Consider the following 10697-nt stretch of genomic DNA (forward strand, 5'->3'; position numbering starts at 1 on the left):
TGTCTCTCATTGAATGTTAAATATTGAATGTTAAATATGTAAATCTTCAAAGCTTAACGGAGTTACTGGTAGACCACGGCAACTATAAATTATGCTTACTAGATACCAAAACCCTCTGCTGAAGTGGTTAATGTGCCTAAAAAGAATGGAGGCTTTCCTTCAGATTGGGTAGATACGCACACACTCCAGTTGTCCATGCAGACCCTGGGTCAGTTCTGTGAGGCTTTTATGATAGCAAATGGATAGAACTTCTGTCTCCTGCTTTACAAAAGAATATTATGGATAATATCTTCTCCTTGGCTAAGAAGGGAGAAACTGTATAGTCTTCCTTTCACTTTTTTGAAAGGAACACTGAAATTTCCCACTATGAATAATTTACTTGTCTCAGACAGTATAAAACACAGTCCTAGTTTAGCATAATTTTGGTGCTGATGTTGACAGGATTCATTCTACCTAGACCATCTTGTTTGTCTTCCCGATTTTCTTACCTGCCACTGCTGAATGAGCTGTACTATATATGTTCATGGACCTAGTTGTATTTCCCTGCCCTCTTTTGGGGGAAGAAACACAGGAATCCTCCAGGATTATGAGATACTGTTTCAGAGGGAAAAGATGCATCCCATTCGCCTACTTATCAAGACAGACAGAAATGTAGATAATATTTGATGTGTGGGGAAATAGGATAGCTGTTTACTCCTTCAGTGGACAGGACAAGGACAAAACACTTCAGGATGCCTTTAATAAAATGTTTGGGCCTGCTTTTCTACTGGAACTGAGGCTCTGAAGTGAATTACACCATGTACAGACTTCACAGGTATAATCTACAGACATCCTTGGACTATGTTAGCAACAGAAGCAGTGCAGGATCTTTAGCTTCTACTAACAGAATAGCGCACAGATTGATGCAACTATGATCCATCATTCTTTTTATCTAATGATAAAAAGAAGATCTGGCTGGAGTTTGTGTCCCTTGCAGTGGTGGAGATCAGTCTGGCTATGTATTTTTTTTCTTCTCTGACTCTCCATGCAAGTTGCATTTCTTTGTGTGCAAAGTTCATGCTGGCCCTTCTTTCAAGACTTGAGACCTCTTGCATTCTGACCACAAAGAGCCATGTTGCCCCATCAGACAAGAGGGAGGGTCATGAGCTGATTTCTCCATTTAGCTGTGCTGAAGGCACAATATACCTTAAAGAGAGTAGGCCTAAGGGGATAGATCCCAGAATCCCTCAGATTATGATCTAAAATTATCACCTTTAATGATTGGGCCACTCTGTAACTCTCACTTGTGTGAGAGGCTTTCCTATGCCCACTTGCAGTCAGATGTCCTAGTTGAGCTAGGCTACAATCAGACACAGATCCCCCCAGGCTAGTGTTGTTCAGACTGCAGCAGAAGGCCTGGAAAACCTTTACAGCTGCAGGGTGTTGGACTTGTATAACTGGGTTTCACCTAGCAGTGGGAACTTCCCCGGTCATGCAAAGTCTGGATGGAGTGGTATGAAGTATATCCTTCAGAAAATGAATGCAACGGTCAAAATAAAAACAGTGAGGTAATGCTGCTCTTTTAGGGCCACTTCTGTTGTGTGTTTATCGGCTGCTGTAAATTATTGTTGGTGCTATCATACACCAATCCTGAATGTGTCAGTTCATGTTTTTGAGGCAAAATGCCACAGAAGCCACTACTCTTAGGGGAAATTAAACAACACAAGGGTCTTCATCAGTGGTGAAAAAAGGGAATTTCAGTCCAAATCCTCCATCTTACTGGAACCAAGGCTCACCTGCTCAAGGATTAGTGGTCCAGGCTGCCTGTCCCTGTGAATGCTGGCACTACTGTCAAGAGGGCACAGCAGCCCAAATGTGACTGTGAGTGCCTAGAAGGATGGTGCAAGATAGGGAGCAGAGGCAGCAGTATTAGAAATACATATGCATGTGGGTCTGAGCCCAGGAATAGGGCAAATGGGGAGGACTTTGTCTCCCATCAGCAGGGTGGAACAGATCAACTAGATGCTGATCAATCCCTGTCCACCTCTGAAAGAGGAGGTGAGCATCCTCACACAAATTCATGCAAACTGAAGTGGAGGGGGAGACAGCTAAGATAAAAGTCCTTTCAGAAATTACAGGTAAAACGGTGGTGTACTGGAATGCAGATCTAAACATTTGTTATTTGTAATCTCACTTATCTTTGATTCTGTCTTTCAGATCCCTGGGTTACTGGAGATGCAATAAGAAATTTGTTGGACGAACTGGTTGAACACCTTAAATGACTTTACGCTATCATGGCAGAGATTTTCTTACACAGCCAGGAGATTTAAACAGAATTGTTTCTCAAAAAGGCTGCTGTAGAAAGTAGTGTGTGCCAGAGGTGCACACATTGCCTTGCATGCTGATATTCTGAAGGAGGGGCAAGGACTATCTCAGGACCAGCATGGTGGTCTGCTCCAGATCTCCCAGATGGAGATGGATGGAGTATTTTTGTGAGCAACAAGCACAGGACTATGTAGCAATGGGAAAATTTAATTGCTTTATATCTGCAGGGAATACAGCACTTCAGGTTGTAGGTTATCCACTGAGGTCTTGAATGTTGCAGTAATTTTCTGGCTGCTAAGTGTGGCAGGAAAAGCAGGAGGGAATTTTCTTTGTTTTTGAATGTATTCAGGGGGACAACTATTGGAGAGAACTTGAATGTGGGACACAGTTTAAGTGAGTGAAACCATGAAATGAGAATCTGAAATTGGAGAAACGGGACATTTTGTTAATCTTGTTAATTTTAAGAGAAAAAGTAAAAAAAAAAAAGAAAAAAGAAAAATAGAAACTATTAAGCATGAACACATTATTGAAGATGGGTGTAGAAACTCCATGAACCAGTAAAAATAGAAAGTCAGAAAGGTCAAGATGCAAAATTGACAAGGAGCATTTCATGTTATCATACTGGGAAGAGTAAGGATATCAAGAACAATGTTGAAGGACTGGAGAGTTTAGGGGACTGCATGAAGTAACCACTGAGCTGTTATTTCTAACAACCTTCTGGGGTTCTGAAATGCTAGAAAAAATTAGATTCGGTTTTCTTTCAGCAAAACAGAACAAAAAGAGAGTCCCATATCAGGCTGCTTTAAATCTAACTTCTCAGAAAATAATAGCCAGGGTAGTTCTGTCGAGAGCAAATTGCGTCCAACCAGCATAATTTCCCCCATGCCAAAGTAAGAATTCTAAGGACACAAGGAAAGTAACAACTTCCACAGCACTTGACTTCATGAAATGACACGTGAGATGTTCTCTCAAGATGAGGGCTAAGATGATATACTTTAAAGAGAGCGGCAAATAAATTTGCAAGAAGAGTGGTTGGTTGTTAGTAGCTCATTAATTAAATGGAAAAACTTTTTGAGTAGGATTCTCTGCAGAGGTTGTCCTAGCCATACAGCTGTTTCCACTGATGAGTCCAGAGATGCCTATTAGTTCAACATATAAGCTGTGGTCAGGTGTCTGTATATGTTTTTGAGCACCATCGTTAAAATAAATTATAAATAGGTGTGTACAGGAGAAGTGGACTATAGCTCACCAAGGGTGCATGGAAAGTCCTGCTTATATGGAGAACAGTCATTTGTTGATTTCAGGATACTGAGCCACTATCTGAGCTTATCACAGACAATGGACATGAGTGAACTGACATGTAGAAAGGGATATGCATCTCTCTGGAGGAACATTCTATTGCATATCACATTATACCAGCTTGTTCTAAACAGATGTGTTGCCTTGGAAGACAATGGGAAAATGTGACCTCTGAGTTAAAAAAGGCTGAAGTTTATCATATCTCTTTTGAGTCATCTCCTTTTTTAAACAAAGCAGTATAAAAGTGTAAGTGTATAAAAAGCTACTGACAACAAGAAGGAAACAGCCTGTTTGTCATATTGGTCTTACAGGATAGGAGAAAATAATGGATCCACACTGGAAAGGCTTCCACAACAGGGGGAATACTGAAACACTGAAAAATGTTACTCTTATCTTCGCTTAGATGCTTCTAGAAATAAAGATGCCATCCTTTTCCAAATAAACGCTTGTCAGAAGTGATGCACATGTAATAACTCCTGCTTGGTGGAAGAGGTATGGATGAAATAGGTGAAGTAAAATGCCTTTCCATAAGGGTCCAAGTTCCCTTGTCCACAGCATCTCAGGCCAGTTAAAAGTGAGGAAACCAGTGTTTGGACGCCAGGAACAGCCTCACTTGCAGTAGTGTAAGGTTTCCAGGCAGGAGTCATTTTTGTGATGATTCATTATGAAAGCTGCAGTCATTCTTCAGCCTTTCAAGACCCCCACCTCCACTTACTGTCAACTTGGGACCTTCCAACATGATGAAAAATGTCATCTTTGTTTCATCCCATACTAACAGGGAGTAGAAAAAAACAGGTAAGGTCAAAGTATTTAAAAAACTTTTCAGGAGAGTAACACAGACATTTTGGATTCTGATATCCCACTGGAAGATTCCTACCACCTGGATTTTGAGAATGGCCTGAGGTGAAGTGGAGCTCCTCTTACAGTTGAGCATGCTGTGGCCTGGCAGTTTTTCAGATCTAGCCGACTTTCCTTGCCACAGGTCAGTTTTGTGGAAGGGACATCTCTTTGGGAGCTCCCAGCCACTTCCCTAATTGTTTCAATATCTAACAACCAGGTTGCGTATCAAACGGATATCACAGCACAGATCTATGCAGCTGGAGGGTGTGTGCAGGATGCCCTGTGTCTGAACAGAAGGTCCTTTGGGATTGGTACCATATGGTGTTTTCCAGGCAAGCTGGCTTTCCTCCTTGCATATAAGCTGATGTAAACAGGTTTGGTGACTGTTTTAAGGAGTACGTAAATCATTCTATGCACTTTTGGGTTTTGATTTGGGAACTGGAAAATGGCAAGTGGAGAAACTATTTGTGTTGAATCAAAGCTGACACTCTTTTAGATCTCAGTCTTGCAGACTTTTGTACTTTGTTCAGTACAAAACATTTTGTTCAGTTCAAGATAAATGTTTTTGTTTTGAAACAATTATAAGAAAAACAAACCATATCCAACGGGGACACTCCAGGCTCAAAACATAGAAGATCCAAGTTCCTTCCCCTGCGTGCAAGGTTTGAAACTTGACAAGAAGATAAGATTTTTACTGGGGAAAGAACAAAGGTCCTGAAGTACTGAATGTTATAGCCACAGAATGGGAGAAACAGGGACAAAACTGAATAAGCCAAGCTAGGGCTGTAGTGAAACTGAAGGCAGGTAGGGATAGCAGGGGGAAATCTAAATCATCAGTATGCAGGGAGCCAGCAGTTCCAGAACAAACCCCATGGGTCAAGGTGGACCGACATACCCCCAATTTAGAGCACAGGGCGCAGGCTGCAAGTGTTCCTAGGCCTTCAGGGAAACTTCCGTGGAACTCTGTTGGCAAAACAATGATAACAGAGGTGGATACAGACTAAGCTTGCATCTGGATAATGCTGTTTGATTGGGCTTAGGCAGACAATGGAGGATTTTGGAGAAGGATGAGTCTGCTATTTTAGGAAACTTGCACTAAGCTCTTGTGGTATAATAATATCTGAGCACGTGTGGTTGCACACATTTGTTTTTAATAGCTTTAAAACTGAATTGCAGAGTTGGCATAAGGTCTCTGCTGGTGCTTTTTTTAAAGGATGTCCTTTAAACACTGTTTCAGATGGAAACCCCAAATGTTTAAACTGCTCTGATGGCTTGGCTGGGAGCTGGGAAAATAAACGGGAGTCCCTTGGAATAAAATCTCTACCCTCTGAATAACTCATATCACAGTCTTTCTGTGGCCCTGGGATAGATGATACTGAGAACTCCAATTGTGAAGGAAAACCATCCAGTGGAGGTGAAGCAAAACATACTGCCCAAGGGAAGCAGTGCTGTGAGAGGCATTTATGGGCCTGTGCCCAAAGGAGATGGTGCCGAAACTGCCTATAAAGCAACAAAGCATGATGGCAAAAGCTGAGGATGACAGCTCTGGAGATGTTTTTCTCCCTCCTTCATGGGAACAATGTTTTTCTCCTAACCAAAAGGCTGAGGGGGGAGCTGCAAGTGGCTAATTTGATTAGACATTATCCTTACAGGATGATGTATTGACAGCTACACTCAAACCTTCCAGGCTCACTCATCCGTTGGTATAACAAGATTGCAGCTTATCTGATTTACTGAGTAATATTCTCATGCCACCTGCTTGTGTCCAAGAATAAGCTTTCCACCGGGTGAAGATGCCGGCCATGCCCCTTGCCCCTCCAGAGCTGGGGTCTGCTTCCTCTCGTGGAGCCAGCCAGCTCCCCTACTCACAGTAAGTCCCTTGGGGCTGGCAACCAAAACCTGGGAGGCAGCTTCTCAGGATCCTCCTGCCCCAGCTGTGTCCCAGCACCCTTGGATGGCACTGCTGCACAGCCCTGTGTGCCTTGGGGTGGGAGCTGAGCAGAGAGGAAAATAAACAAACAAAAAATAGCCTAAAAATGCAAACTTTTAAATTGCATTTTAAAAGTTTTAAATGAATGCCTGTATTTATTTGTTCTTTTCCTTAGTAACAGTCTAGTGTTAAGAGGGATGTTGTGCTGGAAACGCTTCTCTCAAAGGGAACAGTAGTGTCTAGGAGCCTGGCCCCCGGATTGGCCAATGTTCCAGAAGAAGTCCTGTGTGTTCAAAACTAGCAGCCTTTCCTGTACACTCTAGCATGTAAATATGTTTGGGATTCAGGAAATCTAGCTGTTCTTTTCTGAGAGGTCTTTGAGAAAATATATTTTTGCTATACTAGAAAGCTGGACACATGGACAAGTTTTGAGTGAGTAAGTCCACGAAATCCAATATGGTGAGTTGACTTCTTGTCCTCATCCTCCTTATTTCCATTGCAAACATGCCCAGATTCTCTTACTCTTAATTTTCATCATAGAATAGAACGTAAAGGTCACCCAGCCCCAACCCTGTGCCGTGGGCAGGGCTGCCCCCACCAGCTGAGCCTGCCCAAGGCCCCATTCAACCTGGCCTTGAGCACCTCCAGGGATGGGGAACCCACAGCTTCTCTGGGCAGCCTGTGCCAGGCTCACCTGTGCCTCCAGCCTGTGCCTCACCACCCTCTGAGTAAAATTTTATGACAAGACGGCTCATTTAAAAAAATATTTACGACACAGAGGTGGTGGTAATTTCTGCAATGAGACTACAAGTGTCTCTCATCTTTCAATCAACTGATTGTATCCAAAGCTCTTGAGAAGAGCTTTGGATAACAAGACGGCAGCATCTCAGGTGAGAAAAGTGATTTGTGGAAAAAATGGCCACACTGGAAAAAAAGGCAGAAGATAGTACTGCTTAGTAAAGGGCAAGTGGGGGAGAGAAACTAACCGCAGTTAATTCAAGAATAAACAGAAAAGACGACAAAGTAACAGTTAAGAAGGGCTAATGAGCCCATAAGAAACTGTGGAAACAGACAAGGAATGAAACTTGAGAAGGAATATAGAGAGTATGGAGAGCACAGTGGACAAAAAGAGTGATGATGAGACAGGCCGTGAGACAAAAGCTACCAGAAAATGCCCATCTACGCTTCGGTCATCAGCTGTTGAGAAAGGAAAGATTTAGGGGATGGCACAACACGGGGGCTGTCAGGAGGGGGGAAGTTGAGGCTGAAGAGATCCCATGGGGCATGTTTCAGAATTTGCTTTTTGGCTACTTAGACAGGAGCAGGTGATGCTTTGTGATTCCCAGTGCAACAGCTCCAGGACAATGAAATGAGGCTAGGAAGACTCTCAGATATGTTCCTGTGAATTCAGAAACAAGTTGATGGCATGCCAAGATAAACAAGATGGAAGTAACTCGGGGATGTGCTTTCCAGCTTAACATGATGGTGCAGGGCACTGCCATGCACTCACAGAGAGCGGCTCTTATTCAAAGGACAGACAACTCTGAAGTATGGAGTGGCCGCAGCTCCAGCAATGAGAGTCATGACTCCTACTCTTTTCTCTCCTTATAGGCCAAGGAATGCTTCATGTTCACTGCAACAGTAGAGGTTGCTGCAGAGATAATATTTTTAATGGGTATTAGTAGCTACCTTTTTCAAGCAATACCGCAATTCCGAATGTTTCCATCTGGCTGCTCAGTCTGAAGTATATGTAAATATGGTCTTTGTGTTAAGCCTGTCTCAGCTGCAAGCCTCTGGAATTAGTAATGTGGTGGGATCCCAGGAGTTGACTGGATCCTTTGGATCTCTCCATAAAACAAATCACTTTGTTACTTCAGTTCCCTTAGCTGCTAAGAAGCATGACAAGGTGAAAATGTTGTAGTTTCCTACCCATGGAAGTGTTAACCTACCTCAGGTCTTGCAGCTTCAAAAAAGGTCATCTGCTTAAATTATAAAACAAACAGAAAATCTTCCATGAAGAAGTAATAATTTTATCATTTTTGATAGCTTTGAAAAAAATACGCTACCACATTTCTTCTCCCTTTTCCAAAGCAGTATAATAAAGGCCACTCTTTTCTCCCACAGGGAAAACAGACAGAAGGCTGAAATACAAGTGTATGCAAAAGCCTTTGGTTTATTCTCTAGCTCTGTGACTCTCTAAACCTCATGTTCACAACCACCCTCCCCTTGGAGCATAGAGTGATATAAACCTTCCTCCTTAGCCTGTTTCCATGTCCTGTTGCAGATAGGAACTGTGTCCTCTAATGCTTGCTAAGGCCAGGTGCCTGACTAATGGTCTTTGGCTGCATGCACGTACAGATTCCTCTGGCTTTGGCAATTTGTGCTTCTGGTTTTAGCTTTTAAATCCATCTTCAAGTCTGCTGTGGACATCCAGGCTTATTCAGAACTGCTCAAGCTCTGTGCCAGCAGTATCTCATTTGTAAACCACCTTGAGATGCCATGTAAGGAGCTGTAAATATCCTGTTAGAGTAATCTGGAGGCATTAATTGCTTTCTGCAGTATATGTTATAGCCTTACACTATGGTTGACTCGAGGCTAAAGCCCATAGATTCGTTCTTGATTCATGAACTAGAGGAGCTAGACCTACTGTGCTATACACATAATTTATACCTTCAAAGACATTTCTTACCCTCTATGCTTCTCATCTTTAGGAGGCATCCTGTGAAAAACAGAGGGGATTGAATGAGCTCCAGTCTGTTACCTGACAGAGTAGCGTGGCATGGGCTTGGTCTGCCCCAAGGAGACAGCCCCTTTACTCCTATCTCTCCTTGGGAAAAGAACAACATCTGGCTACTAAGATACCCTAAGACTGCCTTCAAGTGCGAAGACCTTGGCTCCAGACAGCTTAATTCCCTGCGTGTTTACAGATGCCACCCTCATTTATTTGGAAAATGCAGGCTCCCCATGCCTCCTGTGCTGGAGCGGGCGCCCTCTGTGCTCCAGGCACCACGGCACTGGCAGAAAATACAAATGTTTTGTCTAGGGACAAATGTTACAACTGAAATGAATAAATCTGTCAACATATGCAAATAGCACAGCTCAGTAGTAATAAAAGTAGACATACAGTACTGAGTAGTATGTCTAGTAGCAAAGCTAGGAAAGAATAAAAATTTTTTTAAATCCACTTCTTTATTTGATAGTCAAAAAAATGTCTTGTCATGGTTTTGTGATTTTCGGTTATTGGTATTCCACATCATAACATCATGTAGTGGACATACCTAGTTCTCAGAAGAGAAGGACTACTACAGTCCCCATGGTACTTTGCTCCTTTGTTACCATTTTCCAGCCGGAGGGAAAAGATAGAAGCTCGCAGTATAAAAACTTGCAGATCACGAGACCTCGTCCCTTTTTTTCCGCAGTCTCTCATCTTGGCAGCACCTCGCTCTCCAGCCGTCTTATCGTCGGTAGTAGAGTAAGGCCTACCTTGATTTTGGGACATTCTCTCTCTCTGTATTGGATTTATCAGCTTAAATTGTAATTATATTGTATTATAGTGTGTTGTTTTGCATTCCAATATTTTATTTAGTAAATTAGTTTGTTTCTCCTCAGATTGTTGCCGCTGTTCTTTGCTCTCAGGGCCATCTCCCTACCCTTTTCCCCTTTCCCCTTTTCCCGGGACGTGGGCCCTTGGGTCCCCCGTCCCCTTTGTCACGGAATCGGGCCTAACGCCTGTAAACCGTCGACATGTCTCTTTTTCATCAAGTTGCCCCAGGATTGGGTGGTCTCTTGGTACCGAGCAACAAGAGGCCATTGGGAAAACTGTTGTGAGTTGAGGTGAAATCCAGCAGTTTACTGATCAAGCTGACACCATCTTCCACATAGCTGTGCAGGAAACAGGTAACAGCACAAAATAACAGTCAGCTCTTTGGCCAGCAGATCCATGCACATTCACATCCCTCTTCAGGAGAGATGTTAGCCAGCTGTGCATTCACCCTGTGCAGCCACAGCTAAGGACTTCGGACAGAGGCTATGGCCTAGTTTTGTGGCCAGACCCTCGACAGTGGCCCTGCTGAAACCACCACTGAGACGCTACTCTTAGTGCAAATGAAGTGAGAAAAATCCAATCAGGCTGGTTGCAGCAAGGCAGTGCAATTAGAGGGGAAGAAAGTGTTATGATAAAAGGTGGTGAAGCACTGGCACAGGTTGCCCAAAGAGTTGGTGGATGCCCCGTCCCTGGAGACACTCAAGGTCAGGCCGGATGGGGCTCTGAGCACCTGATCCAGCTGTAGATGTCCCTGTTCAGTGCAGGGGAGTTGGACCAGAT

This window comes from Numida meleagris, chromosome Z (assembly GCF_002078875.1).
Source record: "Numida meleagris isolate 19003 breed g44 Domestic line chromosome Z, NumMel1.0, whole genome shotgun sequence".
Classification (NCBI taxonomy): domain Eukaryota; kingdom Metazoa; phylum Chordata; class Aves; order Galliformes; family Numididae; genus Numida; species Numida meleagris.